Source organism: Notamacropus eugenii, chromosome 5, assembly GCF_028372415.1.
Source record: "Notamacropus eugenii isolate mMacEug1 chromosome 5, mMacEug1.pri_v2, whole genome shotgun sequence".
Classification (NCBI taxonomy): Eukaryota; Metazoa; Chordata; class Mammalia; order Diprotodontia; family Macropodidae; genus Notamacropus; species Notamacropus eugenii.
In genome coordinates this window covers 378,056,445-378,081,794 of record NC_092876.1, presented here as the reverse complement: position 1 = coordinate 378,081,794, position 25,350 = coordinate 378,056,445, and the positions used below count along the sequence as shown (strand labels likewise).

The following is a 25,350-nucleotide window of genomic DNA, read 5'->3' as shown; positions in this document are numbered from 1 at the left end:
TAAATTGGAGATAATGGAAAGGGGAAAGGCACTAATATTAATGGGGATCAGGAAAGGCTTCTAGTAAAAGACAAGATTTTAGTGGAGACTTGAAAAAAGGCAGGAAAGTAAGGAGGCAGAGATGAGAAGGCATGGGAAACAGCTGGTGAAAATACCTGGAGTCTGGTGATGGAGTGTTGTGGGAGGAAGAACAAAGAGGTCAGTGTCACCGTATCTTAGAGTACATGGGAAGGAAGCCACAGCCACAAATGTAGGTTAATTTCTTTTTTTTTTCCAATTCTTAAAATTAAAAAAAAATCAGTTTATTTATTTTAGTTTTCAACATTCACTTTAATAAGATTTTGAGTTTCAAATTTTCCTCCCTTCCTCTCCTCCTCCCTCCCCAAGACAGTATGCCATCTGATATAAGCTCTACTTATATATTCATATTAGATATATTTTCACATTAGTCATGATGTAAAGAAGAATTATAACTAATGGCAGGAACCACAGGAAAGAAGCTACAAAACAAAACAACAAAAGAAAAGGAGAGTAAATAGCATGCTTCCATCCGCCTTCAGACTCCAAAGTTCTTCCTCTGGATGTGGAAAGCATTTTCCATTATGAGTCTTTTGGGGTTGTCTTAGATCCTTGCATTGCTGAATCTAGGTAAAAGTTCATATGTTTCTTATATGCATGACTGGATTAACCTTTTCTCAAAAAAAAATATTGATTTATGACCCTGAATATTCTTCAATTCCATTACCAAATAATGCTGACTTTGTATTCTGCTTACAGGCTCTACTAACAACTAAAAAGAAATGAGAGACAAGACAAAGAAGCACACAAAGCAGCAAAGTTAGGTAAAAGTAAGAAATTCTAGAACCATTGGAGCTACAAATGAAGTCTCCAATATTTTCAATCCCCGATCTATCTATTGATCTATTTTTCTATCTATCTGTCTGTCTGTCTGTCTGTCTAGCATTTTCTCTGTACTTACATGCAGGTCTTCATCTGGGCAGGATTTTATTGAGGGTAACTTTTAAAATGTGATATGTTAGTTGACTAAGCTTGTGGGGGTCGCAGGGTGAGGAAAGAGGTTAGTAAAGGAATTCTCAGCTGGTACCTGAGGAATGGTTTTAAAAAAGTCATCAAATTCCTCACTCCTGCTCCTGAAACTATATCACTTTCACCAGTACATGTAGACTAGCAACTGTGGTATTCTGGGGTATTCTAGGCTAGAACAACTTCTGGAATGTTTCCAGAGTATACTATTATTACAGGAAACAGCAACGTACTTCATTAAAATGGACATATGAAAGAAAGGCTCAGTTTTATGATGGTAATTCCACACAGAGAAACAGACCTTATCTTTAAAGCTTACAGACTGCCTCCCACATCCATATAACATCTCTGTTAGGGATGTGGGACCATGACTCATTATCCTCATTTTATCAAAAGGGGAACACAGATGGTGGCAGCATGGTATAAAAATATTCATGCCAGTGAGTTGGTTATCTAAATGCTTTATTTGTTTGATGGCAAACAACCCCAAATTTTGCCCAATTTGGCTACATTTCGACATCCCTTAGATAAAATCAGCATTTAAGTTGTGTCCAAGGTTGATGGATCACTTGACTTGACCCTTTGTGTTACGAAGCCAGACATTTTCACTCAAATGTTTTTTGCCGTTCCTTGGAACAAAAATGTCTTTTAAATCCTTTCTTCCATTTTTTTTTCTCCATTGGCAAATAAACACTTTTGAGGATTGTTCCTTCTATAAGCTGATAATGATTAATTCAATGACTCAGGCTAGCTAGGATATGAATATGTAATATGTGACATTGTTCCTAATCCTTTAATTTCTAAATGCTGTACAATATTGCTTTTTATCAGTTTTTTTCTCTCTCCTTGATTTACTTGTGTACCAGTAGAGTGTAAACCTCTAAGGTAGGGACTGTTTTGTTATTGTCTTGTAAGAAGCAGGCACTTAGCAAATTGAATTGAATCTGCTGCCTTAGAAATGTTGACTACCCCTTTCTCGTTCTGATGCTTTCTTCTTTTTTTTGACTACCACAACATTGTCCCTTTCTGGTTCTTTTCCAAGAGATTGATTGCTCTTCTCTGGTCTCCATAACTATTTCTTTCTCACATTCTTTCTCCCTCAATCAGGGTATTCTCCGAGATTCTTCTCTCAACCATCTTCATTTCTTTCTACTTTCTCCCTTGGTGCTCTCATCCATTCTAATATCTTTACTTGTCATTTCTTTTCCAAAGACTTCCACATCTCTATAACAAATACCAGGCTTCAGTCTGGGTACAGCTCCATCTTGGTGGAGATCAAACTTGACATGACCATACCTGAATTCATCAGTCTACCTTGCCAAAAACCTTTCCTTCCTCCTAACTCCCCTATTTCTATCGATGCTGCTGCCATGAAATCTTTACTTTCCTTCAATGACAATATACAACCAGTCATCAAATGCTATCCATTCCACTACTGCAACATGATCCAGCTACCTTTCATTGCCAAAATTCTACTATAACTGCACAGTCAAGTTCCTTAAGAAGAGATGAATGACTCAGAGTTTCTTCAGGGAGGAAGAGGGAAGTGTTATGATCAGGGCTATGCATTAGGGGGCATCAAGGAGGCACAGTGGATAGAATGCATGGCCTAGAGTCAGGAAGACTCATTTTCCTGAGTTCAAATCTGGTCTCAGACACTTACTAGCTGTGTGACCCTAGCCAAGTCACTTAACCTTGTTTGCATCTGTTTCCTCACCTGTAAAATGAGCTGGAGAAGGAAATGGCAAACCACTCCATTATCTTTGTGAAGAAACCTCCCAAATGGGGTCATGAAAAGACAGACATGACTGAAACAACTGAACAATAAAAAATGTATTAAGAGATTACTGTGGCAGTTGTATGGAGGATGGATTAGAGAATGGAAAGAAAAGTCAAGGAGAACAGTTAGAAATCTATTTATAGAAGGCCAGTTGACCACTGGCATCTCTGCATGCTTCTAGGTATAGACAACAGATAGCATATACACAGACACACATAGTAACTTGGGGACACAGATATCACCACTCCCCTGACAATGTTTCCAAAGGGAGAAAAATCAGCTGAGAAAATGAATGTGCATTCAAGTAATGTGCCTGCAAGCCCTGACTCACATCTATGCTATTCAATCCCACCTGCAAATCTCACCTGGCTCCTCTTTTGTTCTATCCTCACCTACAATCTTTCTTTAAAATTATTTTCTTTGATTAATTTGCCTATCCTAATATGTTTCCTCCTCACCATTGAGCAAATTAAAAAAAAACAAAACAACCCAACAAAATCAACTCAACAAATGAAAATAAAACCCTTAGTACATTTATGCATTATCAGCAAAACAAATTATCCCATTGACCATGTCTAAAAATGTTTCTCTTTCTGCATTTTAAATCCATCGCCTCTCTCACAGGAGGTGAATGATGACACAGAATCTTTTTGTAGACTTGCAAAATATAATGGCATCTTTTTCCAAGAGACACCAGCAATGTTCACTCTGCCTGCTTTGCTTATATAACCCAATTACATCTATCACAGGCAAGAATGTATGACTGAATGAATGAAAAAGCATATGTGAAAAAGCTTTCTATGTATCAGTGTTCTGCTATTAAGTAATCAAAATACAAATATGAAAGTGAGATGTCCCTGATCTCAGTGGCTTACATTCCAATAGGAGGATGAAATACATATAGATTGGTCTGACGAGTCACAGAGATAGCGAATTGATTTATAGGGAAGCCTATCAATATGCACTTTTCAGAAGCAGTGGGAGGATTGATTTGATTTATTGTTCACTCCATGCCCCAAAGCTGCCTTTTTTCCTCTGGGTTTACTGGCTACATTTCTTGCTCAAAGATCAAGCCTCAAACTCAATTCACTCTGGAGCTCATAGACTGGACAAGTCCCCACCCACCCAGCATAGAGTGGATTTAAATACTAAATAGAAATTGTTTCTCTTTTATCCAGGAACCCTGAGGGGCCTTCTCCCATCCCAGAGCAAGAGATGGAAAATTAGGAGAAGGGAGACTCATAAGGCAGGAGGGATGCTAAAAGGATCTGGGGGAAGATAAGATGGTCAGGTGGATGGCTGAATGGGATATGATCCATTGTCTAGGCTCCGGCTGCCTAGGTATAATGGGCTAGGAGACTTTACACTTACACAATCATAAGTTGGGGGCAGCTAGGTAGTGCAGTGTAAGACCCATCTTCTGAGTTCAATCCAGTCTCAGACATTTACTAGCTATGTGACCCTGGGCAAGTCACTTAATTCCATTTTCCTCAGCTTCTTCATCTGTAAAATGAACTGGAGAAGGAAATGTCAAATCACTCCAGTATCTTTGCCAAGAAAAACCTGAACAGAATCATGAAGAGTCAAACATGATTGAAAAAACCACTAAACTGACTGACTCATAGGTGCGGACCAGCTTTTATAGCAGTGGCTCTGACACTCTCTGTCCAGGGAGCTTTTCGGGGCAGAAGTATTTTTCCTGTGCTTCTCTTATCTCTTTAGGACACCGTACTATTTTCATCACACCATCTTGACAAACTTCCTTCTACTCTGACTTTTCCACTCACATAAGTCCTACTGTAGCTCAGTGCCTGATAACTGGTGAAAGCTTGGACCATTATGGCAGACTTTTATCTGTTCTTCTTGAATTTTCTCTCCATTCTCCAAACCAACCTTCATACAACTGCCAAAGGAATCTCCTAATGCATAGCACTTCCCTTTTCAAAAGTCTCCCATGCTTTGCTACTGCTTATGGAATAAAATGCAAACCACTTAGTTTCTTCTGTATTCAAGGTCCTCCATAGTTTGGTTCCAATTTATTTTTCACCCTGTTCCTCTTATTATATTCTTAATTCCTTTCTCTCATCCTGTTATTTCCCACTTCCTGAACTGCTCCATGTTGTCCTCTTTGCTAATGTTGGGTTTCTTCAACGTTGAACTTGGACTTCTTCCACCTGTTGAAATCCTCCTCTTCTTTCAATGTCCAGCTTACTCCATGAAGCATTCTTTTGTTTTCCCCAGCTAGAAGTGATCCATAACTCCTCCATTCTCTCATGTATCTCTTGTTGACTGCTCCTGATCAATAAATCAGTCAATTAATTAATATTTATTAAGTGTCATCTATGTGCCAGGCACTGTGCTGAGTGATGAGGGTACAAAAAGAAGCAAAAGACAGCCCCTGCCTTCAAGGAGCTTACAAACATATACATATATACACACATATATATGTATACATATACATATATATGTGTGTATATATGCATGCATATATACATACACACATATGTATATATGTGTGTGTGCATATATATGTGTATATACAGAGCAAGCTATATACAGGATAAATTGGAAATAATTAACAGAGAAGAGGCACTCAGGAGGGATTGGAGAAGACTTCCAATAAAAGACTCTAATTTGTATTACAGATAGTTATCCAAGTCTCATCACCTCTCCTAGTTTGTTAGCTTCTTGAGTGAAGGAACTATTTTTGGTATCTTTGGATCACACCATGATGCCTTGCATAAATTTGGTGCTTAATAATGTTTATTTAATTGAATGGAATTGTATTTTCCAATTAATTAAATCTTTTATAAAGCACTGATCCAAAAAGGATTTGTAAAATAATAATAATAACTCATCTTCAAAACACTTTCCTTTTAACAAACCTGTGAGATAAGCAGCGAAAATTTTATCATTCTCATAGGATATGATCATAGAAACATAGGATTGTGAGATTCAGAGCTGAAAGAGAACTTAGTACAACCCTCATTTTACAGATGAGGGAATTTGGGCACAAAGGGATATAATCAATCAATGATTCAAATGATGAAACATTTATTAAGTCCTTAATAATGTTTAAAAAGTGAAAAATAAACCAGTCCCCAGATATCAAAAAGCTTGCATTTCACAGAAATGACTTGCCTCAGGCCACACAAGGAGTAAGTGTCAAAGATTTAAGACATGAAGCAAGGTCTTCTGACTCTTGGTCCACTGCTCTGTGGTCCACCACACTTAAGATGTGCATTGCTGTGTATATATATATATCAGTCATTGTTACAGCCAATTCTTAGTCAGCAAGTTTATTATTAAATGGGAAAAAAAATAAGATCACCTTGTTTTACTGAACTTGACTGAATATGACACTTTTAAGGATGAAGGACCCAAAGGCAGTGAATTTGGTCAAGGCTGGAATTTTGAAGTGTTTGGCAATCTAAAAAATATATTTATTATTTTGAGACTGGTGCTCCCTATCTCACTCAGGCTGTCTCAGAAATCTCAACTTTGAGTAAATCAGTAGCCTTAACCTCCCAATTAGAAAGGACTACAAGTATGTACCACCATGCCTGAGAGGTAATTTTTGGTGATTTTTAATGATTACCAAATCACCAAGTCTATCTTTTATTCCCCCTTCCAAAGTATTTGTACTTTGTAGAAATCGTTCCTTCAAGGCCATGTAATGGGTTAAAAAAGAAAATATTTTTAAGATTCACACCTTGATTTCTAATCATTTAAGCCATGTTATTTTAAAGTATGTCAACACTTTCTTGATGTGGTCAGATTGGATCCTAACTACTCCTATTACTCATAGTCAATCAGCTAAGAATTTATTAAGTGCTTACTGTCAAACACTCTTTTAAGCTTTGAGAATGCTAATACAAGTAGAAAGACAGTCCTTGGAAACTGAGGAGGTTATATTAGATTGTAAACTCCTTTATTAGATTGTGAGCTCCTTGAGGGTAGGAATTGTCTTTTGCCCTTTTTTTTTTTTTTTTTGTATGCTGGGTGCTTAGCACAGTGCCTAACACACAACAGACAGTAAATGTTGATTGATTGAGTGAGTGAGTGATTACATCCTTATGGGGAAGACCACAAGAAAGCTAAAAGAGGTAAGAGTGTGTGTGTATGTGTGTGTGTGTATGTGTGTGTGTGGCAGTGGGGATATGGTGGTGAGAGATAGTTATCTAGTTCAGAAGCATAATAAAGAAAGTCCAGAGTGCATCCTAGAGATAGAACAATGTTTGACCAGGATCCTTTATGGAAGCTTTGATTGATATCATCCAGTCTTAAGGTAGGAGGGCAGACCTTGGAGACTGTCTACTCCAATCTTTATTTTATCGGTAAGAAAACAGAGACCCTGAGCTCTGGATCTCTTTTCTTAAGGTCAGACAGATAGTAAGTGGCCAAATCAGAATTTGAAACAGGACCCCTGATTCCAAATGCAGTATATTGGTTATCACCAATGTTAACCACAGAGATGAGTGACAAGGCTTTCCTTCCATTCTCAGAACAAACATGAGCCAATATATACACCCTGAGATATATTTCCATCCAACTTTAACCTTTGACCCCAAATCTCTTTGATTAATCCCTGCTGGATAGAGTTCTGGACCTAAAGTCAGACCTGAGTTCAAATCCAGTCTCAGATACTTATTAGCTGCCTGACTTTGGGAAAGTCATTTAATTTCTCTCTTCCTCATTTTCTTCATCTATAAAATGGGGATAATAATAATCTCTACCTCCCAGGCTTGTTGTAAGGATTAAATGAGATAATATTTGTAAAGGACTTTATGAACCTTAAAGTGTTGTATAAATGCTAGCTATTTTAGACAGGGCAAAATTAAGACTTTAAGAGGTTAAGTAATTTGCCTAAATTACCAATAGAATCTCAGAAATGAAAGAGGCAGAATCTAATTTAATCCATATTTAATCTTTGCAAATGTTCTTGATAAGTGGTCATCCAGTTTGGGCTTGAAAACCTTCAATTGTTGGGAAACTACCCACCTCATATAGTAGCATTCCACTTGTGGATAGTTCTAATCATTGAATGAATGAATTTTAAAAATACACATTTGTCAGATGTTTACTATGTGCAAAGTACTGTGGAAAAATTAAGAAAGTCCCTCATCTCAAAGAGAAATCCAGTCTAATGGATGAGACAACCCATATGGAAGATTTCCAGTAGGAAGGTCTTATGGTTCTTTTTTTTTTCTCTTTGCAAGGCAATCAGCATTGAATGACTTGCCCAGGGTTATGCAGATAGTAAGTGTCAAGTGTCTGAGGTTAGATTTGAACTCAGGTCATCTTGACTCCAAGGCCAGTGGTCTATTCATTGTGCCAGCTTGCTACCCCAGTGTTTCTAAAAGTCCATTGCTAAAGCAGATGGTCACGCTTCTTTTTTTTTTAACTTAGTATTTAATTTTTTTCCAATTATATGTACAGGCAATTTTTAACTTTCTTTTTTTAATTAAAAATTTGAGTTCCGAATTTTTCTTCCTCCCGCCTTTCCCTTTTTCCTAAGATAGTAAGCATTTTGATATAATGCCATTTACACTGATCAAATCCTATCTGTTTCTGAGACTGAACCATTTGACAGTGCCAGGGACTTTTGTGGCAAGAACTCTCTTTTTTCTGGGTGTTTGGTAGCCATGGCCAGAGCACCTGCAGGAGCAGTGGCCACGGATTGCTTCCCAAGAACATTAGGAAAGTTTTTCCTTATGTTGGACCTGCACCTTTTTTTTCTTACAATTTTTACCCATTTCTTTTAGTTCCATAGCTTGAGACCAAGTAGTCCTTTAAATGTTTGAAGACTTGTATGCTTCCTAAGTCTTCTCCATGCTAAACATCCCAAGTTCCTTCAAATGACCATCACATGGAAAGATATCCAGTCTCTTCCCCACCTAGTTTCCTTCCTCTACATACTCTCTCAGTCATGTTCTTCCTAAAATGTGGAATAAGGACTGAGCACAATACTGCTGATGTAGTGTTTCTTTTTAGATTAATTTATTTGTTTTCAGTTTTCAACAATCACATCCATAAGTCTTAAATTTTCTCCCTCTCCCTCTCTCTTCCCTCCGAGATGGCGTGTAGTCTTATATGGGTTCTATACTTACATTCTTATTAAACACATTTTCACATTAGTCATGTTACTCCTGATATATTCTGAAGCAAAGCAAATACATACCCTGCCTTTCTCTCCAGCCCCCCAAAAAAACAAAACCAAAATGCAAAAAAACCAAATTTTGAATTGAAGATGGTTTATCTTTGAAGCACTACGAAAAATATTATTTTCTAAGAGATCAGAAGCTTTATTATCCTCACGGTTCACCTGGGCTGGCTGACCCTGGGAGAGGGAAGGAAGCCTCAGTGAGAAGTGCTAGAGAGAATCAATCCACATAGGACCCCCGATACTAACCTCCCCCCAACCTTTCACCCTTATTTCTCCTTAGGAGGAAGCTTCTGTCTTCTATCTCCCACTACTCTGAGCATGAGAGTTAATACCCATGAACTATTTGTCCTTTAGCCATAAACATTGTGCAACCAAAGATTTTTCAATGCAAATGACACAATTAGGAAGTACTATTTGGAGGCAACAAACTCTCCTTTAAAATATTTATACATATCTGAACTTGTAACCATAAAGTTAACTATGTATTGGGGAAGGTCTTTCTTTGCACAGAAATATCTGCAAATATATATTTTAAATATATTATGCTTATATTTATATTATGTACATATTTTAAATATATGATATAATAAAATTTATTTATTATACTTATACGATTATTTCGTAATTATATTATTTTATATATTATATTTATTTTATAATAAGATCTCTATTTTAGAAAAAAGAAAAGAAAAAAATGAAGTTAGAGGACCTGGGTTTGAATCTTCCCTTTGATACTTATTACCTGCATGATGGTCAAGTTATTATTTCTCCCAGGGATTCAATGAGGATTGACCCAGATGATTTCTCAGTCCCTTCTAGCTCTAAATCTCTTATCTTTTCACTTTAAAAAAGTGGTCTTGCTGCTCTTCTCTCCAATATTGCCATCCAAATTAAAAATAACACATTAATCTTAAGGTTTTTTTTTTTCCTTCTTTCACTTTCTCTGCAACCCCAAGACTCCAAGGAGTCCAGACATACCACACTTTTAAAGTCACAAAGGAAGCAATATTTGGTATGGCAAGAATTAGCTATTTATGGATTAAGAATATAAACGATTCTTGGGAAAATCAGCCCTTTTAACTCAATCTCTTGTTGTTAAGATTTTTTAAAAAAAGATGCTGTTAAAATGATATTTTATTTTTCCCCAGTTACATGTAAAGACAATTTTAAACATTCATTTAAAAAATTTTTTTGAGAGCCAATTTTTTTCTCTCCCTTCCTCATCTCTCTCCTCCCTGAGACAGTTAGCTATTTGATGTAGGTTATACATGTTTAATCACATAAAACAAAAGACATTTTTTAACATAGCCCTTAGCTCATGGTGAATACAAAGTCAGATCCAAGCATAATTCCTAAGCCAGTTGTATCTCCACTCAATAGATTCATAGAATGTTAGAGATGGAAGGGACCTAAGTGATTTTTTATATTCCACCTGTTTCATTTGACAGGTGAGAAAACTTTGGACCAGGCTGGTTAGGTCACTTACCTAGGTTCATGGATCTAGTTAGTAGGGAAGCAAATATAAGAATATTGGTCTTCAGAATCCCAGTCAATTTAATGCTTTTTTCATTATACCTCTCTGCTTAAGAAAGATTTCCCTGTGTGAAAGGTCCCATATAGACAACATTATTTATAGCAGTGTTTTTTGTAGCAGTAAAGAACTGGGAGGAACGTGGGTTCCCACTGTTTGTGGAATGACTAAACAAATTGTGGAAAATGAATTATTCTTGTATCATGTTGTTGGTCAGTCATTCAGTAAGGTTTGACTCCTCATGACCTCATGGGCACACCAATACTGTCAGTGGAGTTTTCTTGGCAAAGATACTGGAGTGGCTTGTCATTTCCTTCTCTAGTGGATTAAGCCAGCTCCAAGAAGCTGTAGCATGTATGCTGACTATACCCAAATGATCTCAGTAAACTGGCTAAACTAGGTTGAGAGTAACAGACAGGTCTCAGATCCATTGATGAGTTAGGAGGTATCTACCCCAAGTATGTGAAGACTTCTCCTGGCAGAATAGGCAGATGAAAACAACATGCTCCAATTGCCATGAAGGCAGCTGAAGTGGGAGCTGTGGGGCACTTAACGCTTGGTTATGCATCTAAGATGCCAAGATCATCCACTGTATTGGGAGCCAGCCATCCTGACTTGTCTTTCTAGTGGACTCTCTTAAAGAGAGTGAGGTTGAAGATTTTGTACAATTTTGCCTCACTTAAATCCAGTTCACATACAAATCAAGATATCACCCTGCAACATAGTTGGTCCTCAGTGACTTGCCCAGCACCACCCAGTTAGCAAATGTCTGAGGTCAGATTTGAACTTAGATTTTCTTGACTCTAGGCTCAGTGCTCTATTTACTGAGCCGTCTAACTGCCTCCTATTGTGCTATACGAAATGATAAATGTGAAGATTTCAGAAAAACTTGAGAAGGCTGGTGTGAAGTGATGTGGAATGAAGTAAGCATATCCAAAAGAAAAATTTCATGATGATTGCTATAACATAAATGGAAACAACACTAAAAAATTTCAGATTGCTGATCAATGCAGTATACAATCAGACTGACAGTGAAATGTCTTGTGTATCTCAACAGAAGTGGCAGACCATAGGTGAGGAATAAAGCATATGTTTTCAGAAAGGAACAAGGATTGGATCTGTTGTACTTGATTATGTTAGTCAGTCAATAAACCTTTTTTATCAGGCACCTACTATGTGCCAAGTATTGTGCTTAAGCTCTATGTTGTAACAGAGGGTTCTATGATAGATAGAGTTATTGGGAATTGACAGTAATGCAAAAAAAAAAAGACTTCCAATTAAAAACAAAACAAATAAAATCCATAAAAACAAATGCTTTAAAACTATTTAAAATTTTAAATTACTATTTATTAATCCTCTCCCTTTTTTATAGAACTGCCACAGGAAAAAAGAAAAGAATTGTTCTGTGCTTATATTTTACCTAAGATTCTTCTCTAACACATCATCCCTCCAGATTATCTTTCCTAGAAAATTGGGTTGTACAGACAACTTCACAAAATAAGTTTTACTTTAGACATGGATAAAGATTCAAACAGATATCTGTCAATACCGGTAATGACAGGATTAAAGATTTCTGAAGGCAGTAGCAGAATTATAATTAAACAATAGCAGGGAAGGTGGTTCCCTCCTTCTCAATTCTGTCCTGGGTGATTCTTTTTTATTACATTATTTTGTACTGGTGACTAGTTGTGAATGGAACAGTAGGTAGGCCACTGTTTTCGTAACTATGAAAAAAATGGAAACATAAAGATAATGTAGGGGTACAATCAGTACTTACTTCAATACATCAAGGATCTGTGACTTCATTGGTGTGGGTCCACCTCTCCTGATATAGAACACAGCCCTTCTATTTCTTAGTAGATAATTTAATGAAATAATGGCAATAATAATGATAACAATGCAACACTGTTCAGGCCCCTAGATGGCCTAGAGGATCGGGTGCTGGGCCTAGAGCCAGGAAGACTTGAGCTCAAATCTGGCCTCAGACACTTACTAGCTGTGTGGCCCTGGGTAAGTCACTTAATCTCTGTTTGCCTTAATCAACTGGAGAAGGAAATGAAAAACCACTTCAGTATCTCTGTCAAGAAAACCCTGTATGGTTCACAGGATCATGAAGAATCTGACACCACTAAATAATAAGAACAAAAACACTGTGGAACTTTTACAAAGAAATATTTACTTCAAAAAGCTATCTATCTATCTATATATGTATATACATATACATATGTGTGTGTGTGTGTGTGTATGTGTACAATTATCCCTTCCACGTTGTGATGTTTTACTGCCAGCTGGCATAAGAAATTAAATGGGAATTTTTTTGGAATTTTGCAGAAGTTATAGACAACATGTGAAGACCAGCAGATGACACAGAAGAAGTATTTTTACTTAACATTGATCTACATATAACTTATGACCAAATAATTTTACAACAAAGTACTATAAACACCCCATAAAAGAAAAAGAAAAAATTCGGACTTCTTCTCTGGTATGAAGGGAGGGCCAAAATTTTTTTTGCAGATTTTCCAGATCATGGGGGTATCATCTACCCCTTACCCCCATGATGTGGAAGAGATAATTGTATATACAGTCTCCCCCACTCCTTGCATGTTGGGAGCATAATCTGCCTTCCACCTTGTATCACTCTCAGTCTCTGAGGAGGGGAAGGGATTTATGTTCCTAGTTTAGCTCAATTTCCTTAAAGTGCAGTCCTAGATCCAAATCCGCATTCCCCCTTGGGCTTGTGTCCCAGGTACCTGGGTTTCTTAGGGCTTTCTTGGTAGCCTGGCTGCTGGCTGGGCCACTCTCCCTGCAATCTGGGCTCCATCATCACCTCAGCTCAAACTCCCACTCCCATAAGGATCATTTCTGAAACCTGAAACAGAAGACAAACCAGAAGAAACCAGAAACAAATACCATTTCTCAGAGCTTGGGTCAAAGATGGAGAATAGGACTAGGCAAGTACCTTCCCTCTCTCACCTGTTCAATTCATAGAGTCCATACTGAGCACAGCTAAGAGCAGAGCAGGATGATGGTGGAAAGAGACTAAAAAGCTGGATCAAATGACTTTTAAAGATGTAGGGCAGCCAATCAAGGAAATGACCTCCACCCATATGATACAGAGGGCTCCATATTAATCAACAGAGGATGCTCAAAAGCTTGAGTACAATGATGACAATGGGGATGATGATGACGATGGGCATTTTGGTAATGCTTTAAGATTTGCTAAGTGTTTTATAAACAGTATCTCATTTGAGTCTCACAATAAATCCATAAGGTTGATATGTCAGGAAAGATTGCCCATCATATTGTAGGACCTTAATAAAATATACTTGAATCGCATCAAATTGGCAGGATAGGACAATCTATATCTAAGTAATGGTACAACATCTCTCAAACATGTATTAAGTACTTCACAATTTCCTAGCTTGTAGTTGTTGTTTAGTTGTGTCTAATTCTTTGTGACCCCATTTGGAGTTTTCTTGGTAAAGGTACTGGAGTGGTTTGTCATTTCCTTCTCCAGCTCATTTTACAGATAAGGAAACTGAGGCAAACTGGGTTAAGTGACTTACCCAGGGTCACACAACTAGTAAATGCCTGAGGCCAGATTTGAACTCAGGTCTTTTTGAGTTCAGGTCAGTAGCCCTATCCATTGACACCTAGCTGCCCTGCTTATTAGAAGTGACCTTAAAGACCATCTTGGTTAACCTGAACTTGCATAGGAATGGTGACCTTGCACAGCCCTCCCTCACTCAAAACAAAGTCAAATATAAGTCATGTCATCATTTCTCTGATGGCATGGTCTTCTTCAGCAATGAAGGACCAACACAACACAAGCTTTGAAGGAAGAAGGAGAAGGCATGAACCATTCTTGAGAAATTCTATTCTATTATGATGTCATTTTCCACAAAAGAATGCTGTTCTTGGGAGTCATAAGACCTAGGTTCAAATCTAGTCAATGTTCCCAGTTGAGAGGGTGGAAAGCATGGGTGCTGTGGTAGGTGAGGAGAGCAGACAAAGTCTGAAACAGCCACTGGGATGAGTAGAGTAGAGAGTTAGGGAGGTGTAAAAGTATTGCCTTGTTGCAGTGAGTTCCTAGTTAAGATATGATATAAATTATATTTATGCATATATATGAAGATATATAAATATGTAATAAATAAATATATAAAAATATATATGTATATACATATACAATAATATATAATATAAATGTTTAGTGGATCCAGGCAGTGTGGTTGCTTGTCTTCTTTCAATTTGGTTCCGTTCTAAGAACTATTTCAAGTTACAAAACTAAAATTAAACCAATTTGTAAATAGGTAATTCCACTAAATTTATAGGATCACAGGATCAAAATCTGAAGCTGAAAGGCACACTCGGATATCTCCTGCTTCAGCAACTTCATTTTATGATTGAGGTAACTAAGATCCAGGGGAACATTAAGTGACCTGCTCAAGGTCACACAGAGAGTGTCTGAGATAGGTCCTGAACTCAGTCATTTTTCAGTTGTATCTGACTCTTTGTGACCCCATTTGGGGTTTTCTTGGTAAAGATACTAGAGTGGTTTGCCATTTCCTTCTCTAGCTCATTTTACAGATGAGGAAATTGAGGCATATAGGGTTAAGTGATTTGCCCAGGGTTACACAGTTGGCAAGTGACTGAGGCTAAATTTGAGCTAAAGAAGATGAGTCTTCCTGATTCCAGGTCTGGCACTCTATCTACTGTGCCACCTTGCTGCCACTTGGCTCTAGCAGTTTATAGGGTAATAGATTTAGATCCTTATCACTAGAGACCATCTAGTCTAGTCGAACACTCCCATTATACAGATAAGAAAGCTGATGGCTTGCTTATACCTATATATCTAGTGTTAGAGATAGGATTTGAACCTAAATCTTCTCTTACGCCACACTGCCTCTTATAAAGCTGGAAAAGCTTCATATGTGTACCCATGTAAAGACTCTGTCATCTAAAGACCATTGTAGCTAAGTTCATTGAGGTTGAGTGCCAAATCAGCTACAGGGTGAAAATTTTTTAGTTGCAACAGTGCTCAAAGACCATTTACCAAGTAAGAGAGGGGTTGTTCTCTGCTTTGTTGGAGGGAGCATGGACACCATATAATCACAGATTCTCTAAGTATTAAACTCTGTATGGATAGACAATAGTTGCTTGCCTCACGTTGTAATATAAAGATATTTTGTGCCAATTAATAGGCTTCAGGTGGAGCCCATTAAGGGAAGCTTGATTAGGGAAGACTTGTTTTGTAGGAAGGCCCACACCTTTTGTTAATTTCTAATGAGGCACTTGGTCATGAAGGTCATGATGCCCTCTGACTCTGAAAAGTGTATTTTTTTGCTTTGGTTTTGCTTTGGGGGCTTGGAAGAAGGTTCAAGTGCCAGACAAGACTCTGGGTAGCTGTTAAGGAGCAACACCTCCTCCCCCTCAACCTGTGTTGAAAACCCAGATGTTGGTGCTTCTCTCTCTGGTAACTATGTATGCATGTAATGGTCAGACAGTTGGATCTGTCTGTTGATCTGTGATGTATGTATTGCTTACGGTCAAACAGTCAGAAGCCCTGTCTGTTGATCTTTATTTCTCTGCTTGTATTTTCTCTGTTGTTATATGTGATTAAAGAAGATTGTTGACCCCTCAAAAATTGCTTTCATTTGAGAAAAGCAGATCTAAGAACCTGTGCCAGCAGGTCATCCTGGATGTGTGTCAGGGTGCTTGCTGTTACACATATACAAGTTAAGGGTTAACTGCATTTTAAGGATCAAGGATAAGTGTTAAATGCATCAATTGACAAGAGTAGTCAGGTAGATCTGTGCTCATTAGAGAAGAGCCAATCCCTCCTTTTTCAACAATTCTTTGATTCAACTTGATGGAGGTGGGAGTCATAATCTGTTTGAATGATGGGAAAAAGACAGTGTCTATTTAAAGTGTTATAGATGGAGGTGGGACTCATGACCTGTTTCAATAATGGGAGAAAGACAGTGTCTATTTAAAGTGCTACAGAGAATGCTAGCTTAGAAAAACTCTAAATTAGAAGAAATTTTACCTCTTAGTATTCCAGGGACAAATTAAGTGTACTCTGACTTAGTTTAAACTTATGGAAGAGTCATTCAACAAACATTATTAGCACCTATTGTATGCAGAATACTAGGGTTATTAATAAGTTCATAAAGTAAGTAGCAGGGTCTATGGAATTAGAGGTTAAATGATTTAAGGGAAAAAAAACATAGCATCACCTACCCTTTTTTTTCTTCCCTTTGGCAGGGATGAAATACTCCCAAGGCAGGTAGATTTGGGCACCTGTACAGCCAGTGAGCCAACTTGTGGTAGTTGTTTTTTTTTTTAAAACATGTGCCTTTTAACAAATGATGCAACATCTGGGATTGCCTTTGGTTACTGCAACTTATAATGCAATATACTCTTTGAGAATGACAACACATTTGTATTATTACAAATAATACAACATTTTATTGTGGTTTGTTGCAATAGCCCTCTTGCTTGTTTACATAGATAGACCCCAGTAGAGTCTGTGAAATGGAATTATTTAAAAATGTGGGGTTTTATACCATGTTTTACTTAAGTTGTATTCTTTTAGTGCAACTGTGGTAGACAATAAGCCATGTGAGGGTAGGTACTATTTTTCATAGGATTACACACATAGAGTCAGAGGAGACCTTAGAGGTTATTTGGTAAAATCCCCTCACTTTAAAAATGAGGAAACTGAATCACAGAAAGGTTAAGAGATGTTCTCAAGGTCACAGAGAAAGAGCCTGGATTCAAAATCTTGTCTCCTGATTTAAAATCTTGTACATTTTTCATTGCTTCACACTGAATTTTGTGTATATGTCCCCAGTGCCTAGCATAAAGCAGGCATTTTAATGAAGAATGGTAGATATACACCTATCTTTTAAGTTTACAAAAAAGTTTACTTACTGTATCTTTTCTTTTTCTTCCCCTCACAACAATCCTGTGGATGAGTACTCATTTTTTTTTCAATTATTGTTCAGTTGTTTCATTTGTGTCTTACTCTTCATGACAACATTTGAGGTTTTCTTGGCAAAGATATTGGAGCAGTTAATGCTAATGGAGTAGTTGGTGGAGTTGTGAAGTGATCCAACCATTCAGGAGAGCAATTTGGAACTATGCCCAAAGGGCTATAAAACTATTCATATTCTTTGATCCAGTAATACCACTTTTAGGTCTATTTCCCAAAGACATCCAAACAAAAAAAAGAAAAAAAAGAAAAGAAAAGCACCTACTTTTACAAAAATATTTACAGCATCTCTTTTTGTGGTTGCTAATACTTGGAAATCAAAGGGATGCCCATCAACTGCTCAATGACAAAACAAGCTATGGTATGTAATTGTAATGGGAAAATTATTGTGCTATAAGAAATGACAAGCAGGATGATTTCAGAAAAATCTGGAAAGCCATATGTGAACTGATGCACAGTGAAGTGAGCAGACCCAGGAAAATGTTGTACAGAGTAACATGCATATTGTATGATGAAGACCTATGAATGACTTAACTGTTCTCAGGAATACAATGATCCAAGACAATTCCAAAGGACTAATGATGAAGCATACTATCCACCTCTAGAGAAAGAACTGATATTATCTGAATACAGACTGAAGCATGCTTTTTTCACTTTTATTTTTTTTTAAATTAGAATCTTCTTGTACAAAATGACTAATATAGAAATATTTTACATACTTGCACATGTTTAACCTATATCTGCTTACTGTCTCAGGAACGGGGGAGGAGATGGAAGGAGGAATAGAATTTAGAACTTAAAATTTTAAATAAAAATGTCAAAATAAAAAAAATTTAAAAAGATATTGGAATGGTTTTCCATTTCCTTCTCCAGCTCATTTTACAGATGAGGAATATGAAGTAAACAGTGGTAAGTGACTTGCCCAGGCTCACACAGCTAGTAAGTGTCCGAGGCCAGATTGGAATTCAGGTCTTCCTGAGTATCCAGTTTAGACATGAAGAAATTTTTGGTGACAAAGGCTCAAATGACTTTGCTAGGTGGAATTTGAACTCAGATCTTTCTAACTCAAAGTTCAGCAGTTTATTGAGTATACCATAATGCCTTTCATGCTTGTTGGGTGACTATAGTCAGAATCATGCATAGCCTGGGCATTGTGGTGTTCATATCAAGAACCAAGTGAAGTCAAGTCAAACAGCATTTTTTAAAGCATTTACCACAGGCCAGGAGCTAGAAAAAGCACTGGGCTACAAATACAAACACAAAAAAAGAAAAACACCAAGTCTCTTAAATTCTAATGGGGAAGATAGCCCATAAAAGGGAGCTAAGAAATGGGGTAGGAGAGAACGTATTGACTTTGGTGCATGATGCCAAGGTTGGCAGAATGGAGGACGGCTGGTCTGGGTCTTTTCTCCAAAAGGAAGTTCTGGGAGAAAATAAAGGATGCGGGGGTGTCAGAAAAGTGGATCAAAACAAAGAACAACAAATGTCATATTTACTATTTTCTTTCCTTCCCCTTTCTAGGAGTTTTGAGAAGAAATTATGTGATTTTCCACCTTCACAATCATTTATCTCTTGGCTGCCTGCCTGCTGCATGTAAGCAGGGGTAGATCCTGAAGACTTGGGAAGAGCCATTGAAGAGGTAGAAAAGACCCTGTTTGCCCACAGGAAATATGAATGACTTCTGTTTGTATCTATTCAACTGCTCTCACCAGGCCCGCAAGTGGTTCTGCCAGAGATGATATAATTATAGCACATCACATTTAAGTCTTACAAAGTGCTTTTTATACATTATCTCATGGGAACCTCACAACAATCCCACAAGGCAGGTAGTATAGGTATTGTTGTCACTATTTATAGCTGAGGAAACGGACACTTAGAAAGGGGAGGTGACCTACCTGGGGTTCCAGAGCAGGTAAGTACTTGAGACAGGATTAGAACCTGAGTCTCCCTGACTATACTACATTCTCCAGCCCTGCACTTCTTCTGGTTGAAGAAGCAGTAATTTATTTATAGGGTGGCATAGTGGATAGTGAGCTGGCCTTGGAGCCAGGAAGACATAGACTAAATTCTGATCCTGATACATTGGCTGTGTCAGACTTAAGATTCTTAAGCTCTTAGAGAAGAGAAAGAAATGACCTTCTTTGGGAGAGGGAGTTTCCTCACACAGGGAGTTCCCTTTATCAGTGAAATCACAGGTTGAATCCCCTGTCTCTAGTCTTCTTTCAGTCCCTTTTAATGACAAGATATTTGCTAAAAGTTTGGGGATCGGGAAAAGGAGAAGGGATAGTGTGCTAAAATAAGCTATTGCAAATGAATTTCCTTAGAAACACTTGTTTCCCATAGAAGTGTCTTTAGAAATATCATGGAATTCCATGTAGAGATAATCCATCCTATTAATTATTATTCTTGCTTGAACCACGTTTAGGCATTGTTACTGACCTGGATAGTAACTTGTAATTTCATTTTTGGATGCTTTCCCAAAAGGAAATAAGGTGAAAATTTCCTAGTATAGTGTTAGAGCTGCATCTAGGATCATCTCCAGTCATTCTGACCTATGTCTCACCACTGGACTCAGATGACCCTGAGGGAAAAAGCGAGGTTGATGACTGCACAGCTTGGTCTCCCTTAAATCCAATTCACTTGCAAGTCAAGACATCACCTCCTGATGTCATTAATCAGGGGACTAATGACTAACACCAACAACCTTGCCGTTATAACCTTTTACCTATTTTATGAGATTTAGATAGGAAGGGAGAGTCTTGGCAAAATTATGAAACAGACTGTCTGTACTTGAGACCCTGTCACCCTTCCCTCATCCCCTAGCCTGCTGCAGCTCCCTAGTGAGTTCTGCCCTTCCTGGGTGGGACACTAGCTTCTGGAGTTTTACTAGACCTCCTCCTATCATCAAAATCCCCTTAAATCATAGGATGTTAAAACTGAAAAGAACTTAGGTATCATTTAGTCCAAGTCATTTATGTTATTAACCAATTTTAATGATGCCTTTTGTTGTTGTTTTTTTTACAATGCAGTAATTTCCCAGTATAACCCTTCTTCCTCAACCATCCCTTTCTAACAAAATGAATTCTCTTTTGTAATAAAAAGAAATTGACCAAAATCAGACAATGCGTCAACCCTCTTCGACTGTATGCAGTGTTACATGCACAGACTTCCTCATCATTCCAACAAAAGAAGAGAGGTGTATACCGTCATCTTTTCTCCTGGGGCCAAGTTGGAATATTATAATGATGATCAACTTTATTTTATTTTTATTTTCCCAGCTCTCTCATTTTACAGATAAGGAAACAGAGACTTTGAGAAAAGAAACTTACTCAAAGACATAAGGTCACAAAGGCAATCTACTGACCATCATTTATTAAACATTGACTATGTATTAGACACTGTTGGCAATTCAAATATAAATACGAAAAATTAGGAGTTAGAATTCTAATGCAGGACTTTTGGCTCTAAATGCAGGGTTTTTTCCATTACAACTTTGTACTTAATCTTTATTCTTTTGTAGGTCAGGATGGAGATGCTGTGATCTATATATAAACGACTCCTTCGGCAGTTTAGCAAACTATCAATTATGGCAGAGAGAAATGGAATAAAAGCCTCTTACTACTTATTAAGAACTGCCTTCTTCCTTCTCATTTAAACTTATGACGTGATGGACCAGCTGCTAAGAAGATATAAAATGGTAGAAAGTATTGCTTGATGGGCATAGATTTTTAAAGCCAAAAGGGACCATATCTGTCCAATTCCCACCCCCCACCCCCATTTAACAGATAAGTAAACTGAAGCCCAGAGAGGTAAGATTACTTGCCTCAGATTACATAGGAGGGAATGACAGAGGCAGGATTTGAAACCAGGTCCTCTGACTCTTGAGACAGCGCTCTCTTTACAATACACCACAATGCTTTTCTGAAAAGTGGAAGAGGAGAAGTATGCAACTCAAGAAATCCTATTTTGCCCTGGGCAATTAATAAGTTTTTTTTTTTCTCTTAGGCCAGTTTTTGTAGCTCTGAATTCAAAGCAAGGTCTAATAAGAAACAAGGGATGAAAGACTGTCTCCTGAGGCAGAGACACTCTAGCTGTGGGTGTATAGTAAGTAAAATAATAATAGAACAGCACAAATGTATTTCAAAACTTAACCAGCAGATCAAAAGCAGACTCAGATTGTGAATTTCCATTTCATATTCCTTGTTTCTTTTTTTAAAAGTACATGATGAAATTTACATGTTGCTTTCAAAACAGTCCTGCTTGTCTGTGTTTCCTTCTGAACATCTATCACTTCTTTTTTGGTGAATTTTTAAAGAATGTTTCAATGGCTGTCTTATCCTTGGTCTCCCTATTCCTCCTTCCTCTCTTCTCCACTCCCCCCAATTAGAAACTGAGGGAAAGGGAAGGGGAAATCCCTTGGAATAAATAAGTATAGTAAAGAAAAACAAGTCCACCCAGTGGCCATCTCCCCAAATGCAAGTCTCTTTCTATACTTTGTATCTTCCAACTTTTACAAGACTATGGTATTTGTCATTCGGGGAGAATGGAGCCCCAAGAGACAAATTTGAAGGAAAAAAGTGGTTTGCTTTAGAAATAAATCAACAGATATTCCCATGATGCCCTTACTTAGGGTAGGTAAGTTGTCAGGTAATCGGGGAAAACAGATGTTCTACTGATGTAATCTTAAATCTCATTTTGACTATTCTATTCTAATCTACTGAGTCCATAACTACCTCTGCCTAGGGTGACCCATTTGGGCTGCTTACATTAAAGAAGTAATACCAGCAGGTATAAGAGGTTAGTCTAGTCATCCAATCTGTTCAATCTATTGTCTCTAAATAACCTCTTTGCTATTGCTTAATCAGGATCTTCTAAAACAAAGCAATAAAGGATTTAAGAAATCTTTCACAGCAAATTCTTCCTTCCCCAAACAATCTTCAAAAGAAGCATACATATCACACATATCTGGGACCAAAGCACTGGCAGTCTGCGTATTTGTACAGCACATTACTAGGAGTTGGGTAGAAAATGTATCCAGGGAAACAAATCCTCAAGAGAAACTATTAGCAAATCTGTGCTGTGGAAAGGATATCCAATAAACAAGATTATTTGTAATGTGATTAGGTAATTTTATGGCATTTTTCAAAGAGATAGCCATAAATGACCATCAACAGGCTTAGCTCATTGTACTAATTTGGAGTGTTATGAACTTTATGTTTGGAGTTCCAGGAGGTGTCAGGCTGGGTACCACAGGCAAGAGGAATGATGGGTCACAGGAGGTAAAGAGACAGTGTTGAGAGGCATGGTTCAATTTATTATAACTGAAGTCTCTTCTTTTCCTATTACATTCTAGTTCAGTTTTTCGTAACTCAAACCTTTTCTTTGCTTCTTGAATTCTTGTTTATACTTTAATGCCTAGTTCAAATGTCCTTTCCTTCATGAAACCTTTCCTGGTCCTCCTGCATAGTAACATAATTTTATATACAATGTAATGGTAACAAGTAATTTACCCTATTAGACTTCCTCCCCTTCCACCTTTGTAAAGCACTCAGCAGGTAACGTTGCTTATAAGTTATCTCATTACTAGAGTCTTCGAGGGTGGCAGCTAGATGGTGTAGTGGATGAAGTGTCAGGCCAGAAGTCAGTAAGACTCCTCTTTCTGATTTCAGATATGGCCTCAGACAACTTACTAGCTGTATGACCCTAAGTAAGTCACTTAACTCTGTCTATGTTTTCTCCTCTGTAAAATGAACTGGAGAAGAAAATGGCAAACTACTCCAATATCTTTGCCAAGAAAACCCCAAATGGGGTCTTGATGAGTTGGACACAATTGAAAACAACAACAAGACTCTCTGAGGGCAGGGATTATCTTGGCTTATCTAAACTTTGCACATTTGCCAGAATCTAGCAAAGTGTTCCACACAATAAATGCCTTATAAATACTGAATTTGAATAAGGCTGCCAGTGAGAGTACAGTTGGATGTTTCCATAATGAGTCTTTGAGAACATCTATCCATATCACTGAATTCATATAACTAGAAACCTGTGTAAAAAAGTCTTAGGATTTAAAACAGCCTCCATGACTTCACCTTCATTCTCTCCTCTTACATACACTACCCTCTTCTATTGCTTTGAACTATGAATCCAGGTTTCCGTGTTCCAGAAATGGAACTCTTATGGAAGTTAGTTATTTGAAATCAAGAGTATATTTTCTCCAAGAAACGTTATAAATTGTGAGCCTAGCTTGCTCACAAAACCTCATTTTCACCTATGTTTTAAATATTTCAACACTTGGAAAGATCTATGATTTTAACAATATGGTTATTCCCTCTACCACCAAATTGTGGCACCTCCCTGTAAGACATTTTTATGAATTGCTTTGGCTGAAAAAGCAGTTTACAAACTGGTGTCCAACTTCCTGGAGATCAGGCTTTTTAGACTTTGCTACATGAGTCCTGAGCTCATTAGTACATCGCTAGGCTGAAACCTGAAATTTTCCTCACTTTGTTGGACCTTTGGCCTATTCTCTGAGAACATAGGTTCACCTCTCTACTGTGATGAGGGAACCGAACAAAAAAAAAAATCTTTAATTTCTTCTTTTTTGTTTAGACTCTGACTTGAATATAGAAGTACAAGAAATGATCAAAGAGAGTTTAAGTGGAGAATTTTAGCTTTCCTGGAGTAAGGAAGACCTGAGTTCAAATCCAACTTCAGATTGTTGTTGCTGTCCATCCTTTAATTCTCAAAGAGGACAAATGACATCAGGAGAGTGATGGCTTCACTTGCAAATTAACTGGATTCAAGAGAGACAGAGCTGTGCAAAATCATCAGTCTCACTCTCTCCACCAGTCATTGGAGTCCAGTGGCAAGATGTAAGTCAAGATGACTGGCAATGGCCTATATATGTTCAGATACTTACTAGCTGTGTGACCCTGGGCAAGTCACTTACCCCTGTTTGCCTCAGTTTCCTCATCTGTAAAACAAGTTGGAGGTATGGGAGAATTTGGACAAGGTGCCCTTGGGAGTCCTGCGGATATGACAGGCACCTCAAAAAGGAATGAGGAGCTGCTACTTCAACAACCAGAGCTTGTTGAAGTCCATGGCTTGACTGCCTGCCCCATCACAGGCATGACAGAAGTGCTTCTGAGTTTCCAGAGGGATATAACTCTTGATCCTGAATCAGCCAATCCTCATCTCACCCTGTCTGAAGACTTGAAGAAGGTCAAGTTAGAAAGTGTCCCTCAGGACCTGCCTGACAACAAAGAAAGATTTGACTATGTTCTTACTGTTTTGGGTGTCCAGACCTTCACCTCAGGCAAGCACTATTGGGAAAGTGGAGGTGGGAGAAAAGACAGAGTGGGAATTGGGCATCTGTAAAGATTCAGTCAGCAGAAGGGGAAACTCTCCTGCTCATCTGAGGGTGTAAGGACCCTAGTAGGCTGTACCTCTGCAAATCATTTCTTCCTTTTGAATTCACAGTATGGCTTTCAATTGATTCAGCCTATCTACAAAGTAGGCATTTTTCTTGATTATACAAAGGGACATATAGTATTTAGTAATGTCATAGACAGATCCCTTATCTGTAGTCCCTCAAATATAGTCTTTGAAGGGCCTCTCCACCCTTACTTCTCTTTTGGCATGCCTAAGGAAGAAAGTTCCCCTGGATCGCTCATTATCTGCCCCACTAATTATGAGTAGAGGGCTGTCAATGATGTTAATCACTACAGGTGACTCTCAATGCAAGTGACTGAAAGTGATAAAGAAAATGCTGTTTTATTTATCTGAAATCATGTTGAAATGGTCAATAAAGTGATGTGTGATTATCAATA

General features: G+C 37.8%; 1 long non-coding RNA gene across 1 annotated transcript; it reads left to right on the top strand.

Annotated features, from left to right (window-relative positions):
- The first annotated feature begins 237 nt into the window (after positions 1 to 237).
- On the top strand, positions 238 to 25,350 carry LOC140506790 (uncharacterized). Its single transcript, XR_011968091.1, has 3 exons — positions 238 to 842; positions 19,043 to 19,160; positions 21,042 to 25,350. It is a non-coding gene; the product is annotated as an uncharacterized lncRNA (long non-coding RNA).